Source organism: Solanum pennellii, chromosome 9 (genome assembly GCF_001406875.1).
Source record: "Solanum pennellii chromosome 9, SPENNV200".
In the NCBI taxonomy this organism is placed as follows: domain Eukaryota; kingdom Viridiplantae; phylum Streptophyta; class Magnoliopsida; order Solanales; family Solanaceae; genus Solanum; species Solanum pennellii.
Genome location: NC_028645.1, coordinates 30289799 through 30298573, shown reverse-complemented (window position 1 = coordinate 30298573; position 8775 = coordinate 30289799).

The following is an 8775-nucleotide window of genomic DNA, read 5'->3' as shown; positions in this document are numbered from 1 at the left end:
GTACAAAAACTACTTCATTGTTTCTCCACATTTTCACTTGACGATACAAAATTTCTACCAGCACTTCTTCATAGTTTACACTCTCATTTACTCCTAAACCCTCTAAAGGAATAATGGATATTGGATATCGAATGCACTTCTTAAGAATGGAACATGAAACAACAAGTGCACCGCAGCCAACTCATTCGGTACGTTAACTCAAATGAAACTTTCCATACACGTTTCATGATTTTTTATGGGCTCACAATACCGGTGACTAAACTTCCCATTTTACCTAACCTCAATACACCCAATCACAAATTTCAAATTCTACATCCCTCCTTCTAACATTGGCATATGACTTTTGCTTACCTTGGTAAATCTTGAAGGTCTCTCTAATGAACTAAGATTTTTCACTAGCCTCATAAATTAGTTCGGGACCAATTAGAGAAATTTCACCTACTTCAAACAAACCAATCATAGATCTATACCTCCTTCCATACAATACTTCAAAGGGAACCATGGAGATATTTGAGTGGTAACTATTATTTTAGGCAAAATCTATCAATGGTAGATGGTCATCCCAATTATCTTGAAATCTATGAGACATGCCATCAACATGTCCTCTAGGATTTGAGTGGTGCGCTCTGCTTGACAATCCGTTTGAGAGTGGAAAGCGGTACTAAGCTTAACATAGGTACGAAGACCTTTTGAAATTCCTTCAAAAACATTGAACCAAATTGAGTACCCCTATCATAAATAATAGAAAAAGAAGCATTTCAACTTTTCTATCTCCTTAATGTACAATTTGGCATAGTTTTCCACCGAAAAAGTTTTTAATAAGATTAAAGTGGGTTAATATTGTCATTCTATCCATAATGAACCATATAGAATCATATTGTCTTTGATTATGAGGAAAACACACAAAAAAGTCCATATTTACCTCCTCGCTTTTCCAAGTAATAATCTCTAAATATTTTGAAAAACCTCCCTTTCATAGGTGTTCGGCCTTATGTTGTTTACCATTGGGACATTTGGCCACAAAACCCACTATATCATTCTTCGTGACATTCCACCAATAGAATTACCATAGATAATGGTACTTCTTGGTGGCCCAGAATAGAATACCACATACCATAAGCCTCTTCTAAACCTCTCTCTGAATCCATCAACATCCTGAACACGTAACTGATCTTTGTACCTAAGAACCCTATCTCAGCTTTCGCAAAACCCGCAATGGAATTGTTGAGTATCGTTTCTTTCAACATAAATAATATGGGATCAAGGTCTTACTTAGACTTTACATCCATCACAAAGGATTCTTTGGAAACATTATGGACCATGATCGCACACTTGGTGAAATCTGCTAGTTTGACACCTAAGCAGGTCAACCAATGCGCACCATAAAGCAATTGCTTCTTCTCATCTTCTACATGAGCCACATTTCCCATGGACAATAAACTTAGGGCATCCACACAATCATTAGCCTTTTCAGGGTTGTAAAAAACACTCATGTAATAATATTTTAAAATCTCTAACTACCTTATTTGTCGGAGATTCAAGTCCTTTTGAGTAAACACATACTTAAGACTTTTATGATCAGTGAACACATAAACACGCACCCCAAGTAGATAGCGCCTCAATATTTTAAGGCAAGCACACCGCCGCAAATACAAGATCATGGGTTGGATAGTTATTCTCATGAACCTTAAGTTTACTTCAAGTATAGGCAATCATCTTACCATGTATCATGAGTACACATCCTAACCCACTCTAGAGGCGTCACAATATTCCACAAACCCATCACTACCCTATGATAAGGTCAACACCACAGCGGAAGTAAGTTTATATTTCATTTCTTGATGCTTTTCTCACAAGCCTCTGACCAGTAAAACTTAGATTTCTTTTGAGTCAAAGCCAACAATAGAGAAACTATGGAGGAAAAACCTTAAAAACCTCCTATAGTGACAAGCCAAACACAAAAAGCTTATAATATAGGTTGGAGTTAGAGGTTTAGGCAAACCCATGACCACATCCGTCTTGTTAGTATCCACCTCTATACCCTTGCTCGACACAATATGACCAAGGAAGACTACGGACCTTAGATAAAAATCACACTTACTAAACTTCGTATACCATTGGTGCTCATAATGAAGTTGAAATAAAAACCTCAAATGGTCAACATGCCCATCCTTACTCCTTGAATAGATCAAGATATATAAGGTGAACACTATGACCAACATATCAAGATATTGTTGGAACACTCTATTCATTAGGTCCATTAATGTCGTTGGGGCATTAGTTAAGGCAAATTACATCACAACGAATCCATAGTTCCCATATCTATTTAGAAATTTGTCTTGTGTATATCAACGCCTCTCGTCACAGCTTGCGGTAGCTATAACAGAGGTCAATCTTCAAAAAGTAACTAGCCCATTCTAGTTGATAAAACAAATCATTGAATCTTGAAAGGGAATACTTATTCTTTATTTTCATTTTATTCATTTGGAGGTAGTCAATGCACATTTTAAGGGACCAATGCTTTTTCTCACAAACAACAGCAGTGCACCCCATGTACAAAAACTTGATTGAATAAAACCCTCGTCTAGAAAATCATTCAATTTCTCATTTAGCTCTTTCAACTCCTCTAGAGCCATTACATAAGGGGTAACAGCAATAGGTTGCATATCCTGCAGATCAATGCCAAAATCTATTTATTATTCGAGAGGAATGTTGGGCAATTAATAAAAAAAGACTTCCATAAATTCATTCACCACAGGGACCGACTCTAGGGAAGTGTTTTGGAATCCAGATCCATCACCTTAACAATGTGGTAAATTCACCCCTTGTAATTGTTTTCTTGTATTTAAGACAAGAAAAAAGATTGACATGTACAATTAGAAATTTTCCCTTCCATTATAAATTTGCCTCATTTAAGAATTGAAACTTAACCACCCGACTTCTACAGTAAGTAGAGGCAAAGCATGGAGGCAATCAATCCATACCCAAAATGACATCAAAGTCTAACATGTCTAACTCTATAAAATCCAACAAGGTGATATTATGAGGCAAAAAAAATATAATAATCCCTATAAACTCTTTTTGCAATTACCGAGTCACTAGACACCGAAAAAGGCTATATTAACACTTCGAGGAGTATTTCAAATTCATATGCACAAAAACTGTAACAAAGTAAAAAGTTGCATCGGGGTTTAACAACACATAACCATCAATAGAAAAGACTTTTAAATTAACGGTCACTACATCTTGTTAGGTCTTTCGGTCATCTCGAGATTGAAGAGTATAAAATTGGTTTTTCTTAGGAGCATCGGAGTTTGAACCACTACGAAGGGCTTACACGTCCTCTCTTCCTTGAGTCTTTAATATGGGACCATATGTCATCATATGACCAGTCTTTCCATAACTAAAACAATCATCCGTGCCAACAAGGCACATACCCTCATGTGTCGTACAACACCTAGCACAAGTAGGCCTTGACATAGAAGATCTACCACTATTGTCTCCTTGAAGCTTAGGGTTAGGCACCCTCTCATTTATTAACCTTAGAGCACTAGAGGAGCCTTGGTCGGAGAACCTTCTCTTTAACCTTTGTCGCCCTTGACCTACAAACCTACTCTAGGGACAATTTCCATCATCCATATTATGACTCTTAACTTCCTATTCTTATATTGGAGTTTCTCATCGTCCATTTATCTAGCATACACCATAATACGAGATATATTCGTTCTATCATGATGCATAGACGAACGAAATCTTTTCTCACAAAACTAGACACGCCCTTCACAAAGCTATTCATATCCTCCCTAGGATCTGCCTCCATAGATTGAGCATAGTTGGACAATTCGGTAAACTTGAATGAAAATTCTTCAACACACATACCTCCTTGATGAATTTTGATTAATTCTTCAACCTTGGCTTCCCTCTTCTCTCGGGGAAAGAAACTCTCGAGGAATGCTTTCTTGAACACCTCCTAACCTATAAGAACCGCTCCTTATGGACTATTTCTCTTACATCGAGTATACCATACTTGGAACACACCCTTCAATTGTTAAGTGTCTGGATCCACTTTCTCTATAAAAAGTCTTCCACAAATTCTTTAGGATCTTTACCCACTTTGGAACCAACAACACAAGAGGGTTCATTCTTGTGAAATCTCTCAGTCTTGAAGACACGGTATTCACATTCAGTTTCAAATTAGTTTTAGCATCTCTATTGACTTAATATATCCTGGATGGGGTTAATATATGTATAGATGATCTAATTTCAATCATTAGTCATAGCCCATTATCATGAGGAACTTGAGGAACTTTAGGACCTTGGGAACCTTAGGTTGGAACTCCCTCATTCAACAACCTTTTCTTCAATACTTCTTGCATTCACCCTTCTTGTGTTCATATATTATAGAAACAAGAGAAGTGTTAGGGAAAAGACTTCATAAATTTAAAACACTAAAGAACGACTAAAGAGTACTGAAAGAATTGAAATTTCCTAAGCATCTTAAGACTCTTATTTATAAGTGTGGCGCGCTTCACACTCTTGTTATAGACTCTACTACATGTGGTTTATAAGAAAACATCCTAGCATTATTAAAAATCTTGGTCTATGATATGAAGTTTGACACGACCCTAGGTTATCCCCTATATGTAACATGACGTACTTGACCCCAAAGGGGTCTCATGCAAGCCGTTAGAATAATCATAATCATAAAGAATAGAAATGATGCAGAATATGAAACACTTTAAAAGAAAATTCTTTTTCATAAAAAAAATATTGAAGTCTATACCATTCCTTAAAAACCATCTAATACAATTGAGAATCAATAAGACTCACAACCCTTTTTCAACATAGTCTTAAAATAGATATTACAAAGAATCTAGAAATGAATAACTCTTCTCCTCAAACCAAGAGTACTCACCAAGCGTGGAGAATAGGAAATCCAATCGCTACTCAAAAGGAGAAGTATGAATCAATGACTTGAACTTAAATATATAGAAAATGTAAAAAATATAGGTGCGCACAAATATTGATCTAAGTGTGGAAGCCATGCTTGAAAATCCTTAACTCATGTAAAAAGGGAAATTTTAGTTGAGACCATGCACATTAGTGTAAATATATAGTCAAAACATCTCATAAGCATCCCAAGGATTTATTTTTGATATGTGTAGACAAGATCACATACTCTTATCTATGCTAAGTACAACTTTTGCGCCACAATAATCACGCTAAACATACCTGGACCTCATCCATAGCCAGCACCCATAGATAAGGAGACATTTATGTTCATAACTTGTAATACCTAAAATCATTCTTAGAAACATTCAATATCATGCATATGTAAAATCATATATCTTCGTGTGATAAGCAAACCACACCATAACCCTTTTATAGGTCTACTTGTACAATGTTTCAGTGAAGTACCACACCCCCACTCACACTAAGTAAAGCTTATTAACAAATCATAAGTATATTTCATGTTCATGGTTCATGTAAAAGAAGAATTAACTCATAAAGATTCATTTCATAAAAGAACATACAACAATAACTCTCAAAGCTTATTTTTGCAGTGCATGAATGAAGTTTCATACCCCTATCATGGTAAATAGAACTTCTTGAGGAACCATAGTACACCACTCATATTCTTGTTAATAATTCATATTGTTGTTATTGTTCATGTTCTTTTTCTTGTTCGTATCATGGTTCAACTTCTTTTAATGTAGGGAAATAGCCTAAACCGACATAGACCATGTCAGCTACATGGAATCCGCTATCATGCCCAACACCAAAAAGAGGTGTCCTACTTATCACGACACGAGAGTATACCCCAGTTTATATGGTAATATGAAATTGCGGCAGCGTACTTGACCATTCGGAGGTCTTGTACAAGCCCTTTGACATCGTTCATTGCATAAATATATGAAAACTAGTGTGAAATTAAAAGCTTTTCACACGAAATAGTAATACTTCAAAATGTCTCTTTAATACAAAATCATAAGGAAAAGCTAAATCTCAATTTCTCCATCATAGACACACGAATATCTTGGTACATGACCCATACATCAACATATAGAAATATCTAATTTTACTACAATGCTTTTAACAATTAAAACTAAACATTATGATGTCCTCGAATCTGTTGAGGACATTCCCTAACATTGCTTGAATGAATAATGCTATCCAATCTTCACTTCAAGACTCCTCTCAAAGTCCACAAAAACAATTAGAGATAAGATAAAATATATGGAATTTGTACATTAGAATGCACTATGTGTGGTGAAAGGCAATAAAATCATGATAAAAGGATATTTGTATAAAACATGCTCTTTTTGTAGAAAACTTAATAAGACAGTTATAAGAGTCACTTACAAGTAAACATAAACATATATAAGTTATATTACACAATATAGTATGAATATCACTTTGAATAACATAACCATGAGACCCTTTTACCGAAGGACATTATAAGGTGCACTTGAGTGAGTTATGAAGAGACCGCCATACAACCCCTTCAGAGAGACCTAAGAGACCCTAAGGACTATCTAATATAAGATTATATAAATTTAATCAAATAAACTCCCTACCTAGATTTACTCTAATACTCACCTAACTAAGAAATTAAGAGACCACCATAACCCCTTTCCAATCCCACCTATGCAATCCTTAAAGACAATCTAGATAAGTACCTTTTCATTAACATACATTAACCTAAGGTGTTATGTTCATTAAACCATTTTGAGATACATCACATAAGGTCTTTCAAATATTGGTAATGGAGAATACCTAGGGAACCGACAAACTAGCATCTTCAAACCTTACTCGTGCAATGTCTATATAACATCGGATTCCACTACCTAAACGTTGTAAAACATATCCCAGTTTAGGATGTATCCCACATGATGAGAATAGGCAATCGACCATACTAGCTAGGCAAGAAATTCGGAGTTAACCCTACTTCGATTAATGATGTTCTACTTGTCAATGGTAGAACTAGGAAACATCCCATGTCGGCACATGGTTAAGGAATATCAAGGGTTTCTTTGTAGTCTAATATCATCATATTAGAGACACTCACCATGAACGCTCATTCAATGATAGCTTGTGTTCTCATAGAGTAATTCAATCTACGGGCATATGAAAGGTACCATATATATTTCATAACAACATCATAATGCACCTTAAAAAAGGGGGTCCACTAGGTCTGCCACACATTGATGAAATAGAATAGCTTGATGACTTTTCAAAGGATGATTTCATGCCGTTCCAGCCAACCAACCCCTAAGTCCACATAAATGACCCTCTTAACTATATTGAAGGTTCCACATAGATGTTGAAGATACCATTACAGATTTAAACTTCAAGGATATCATAACCTTCTATCTAGGTTTATGGTTCCACATAAATGACCCTCTTAACAATGTTAAAGATCATATTTCAATCATACATACACATTGGTGACAAAGGTTATTTAGCGTACTAAGACAACATCCATATTCATATTCTTCATGTATCAACTAGAAGGACATATGTCTAGTAAAACAAGAGACACATACTTCATCTTATCACGTGTACACTATAATTCATGTAGCACATAGGGTCTAATAAGTATACTACAAGTCACCCTACACACTCTTATAGAATCATCAACATAACTCATCATAATGTTCATATTGTAAACTATGAATATTCACACTTCAACATCAAGTATTCTCACATGAAGACATCACTATAGGCTATCATAATAAAATATATCAAATTAGAAAAACAGATACTTGACTTCCTAAATGCACATATGTAATATAAACCTTCAAAATGATCACATAAAAACGTTATTACATGAAAATATCTTAATTCATAAAGTAATGTCGACAAGTCCACATTCTTTGACAATTCATAAATTAATGCCGATTAGGCCACATTCTTCAAAAATATATCACATAGGCACTGCCACAATAAGTAGATCATACCAAACATCACAATTGAAATACCTATAATACACAATAAAGAGAAGATTAGGTCAACATACCAGCATTCTTTCCACAACAATTCCAATCCATAGCCAATTAAACCAATTCACTCCATAGAGGTTGTTACGAATAGCAATGATCACCAACTTGATCCAATAATCACATTATACAATGATCCAAGATAATACAAAATGAAACTAATCAATTTAGTACAGATTACATACCATTCTAACATGCTTCTTACATAATTCAATAGCCCTAAGAAAACCACACAAGAGTTAAATGAGATATGATCAAATAACCCATAAAATAGTCAAAATAAGGATTTCTTGATTTGCATGGGTTAATTTGAATTTTGACCTCAAATCGTCAAATTAACATCAATTCCATCATAAATCAATGATTCAAAACGTTTTATCTAAGAACAAAAGGCTAGATAACAAAATAGGAAAATTCATCTTTTCGAATATCTTAGAAATCACATTAAAGTTTGACTCCTTGAAGAAAGAGATTCAAGGAAGAAACAGCATACCTTTATTCATGATAAACAACTAAATTGAGAGAGAACAGAGTGACAAACCTAGATCAAAGCTTCCACCTTTCTTGAAGCTCCAATAGAGTTCTAAAGAGTTTTTCTTTGGGGTTTGGGGTTTGGTTTTGAATAATGAACTAGAATTAAGGTTGAAGACTTTTAAAACTACTTAAAATACAAAAAATACACTTAGTTAACCGCCTATATAATTTTTAGAACACGAGGTGAAATCCCCAAAGCACCCCTGCCTTGGCTGAGACAATTGAAGAAAATCTGCAAGTG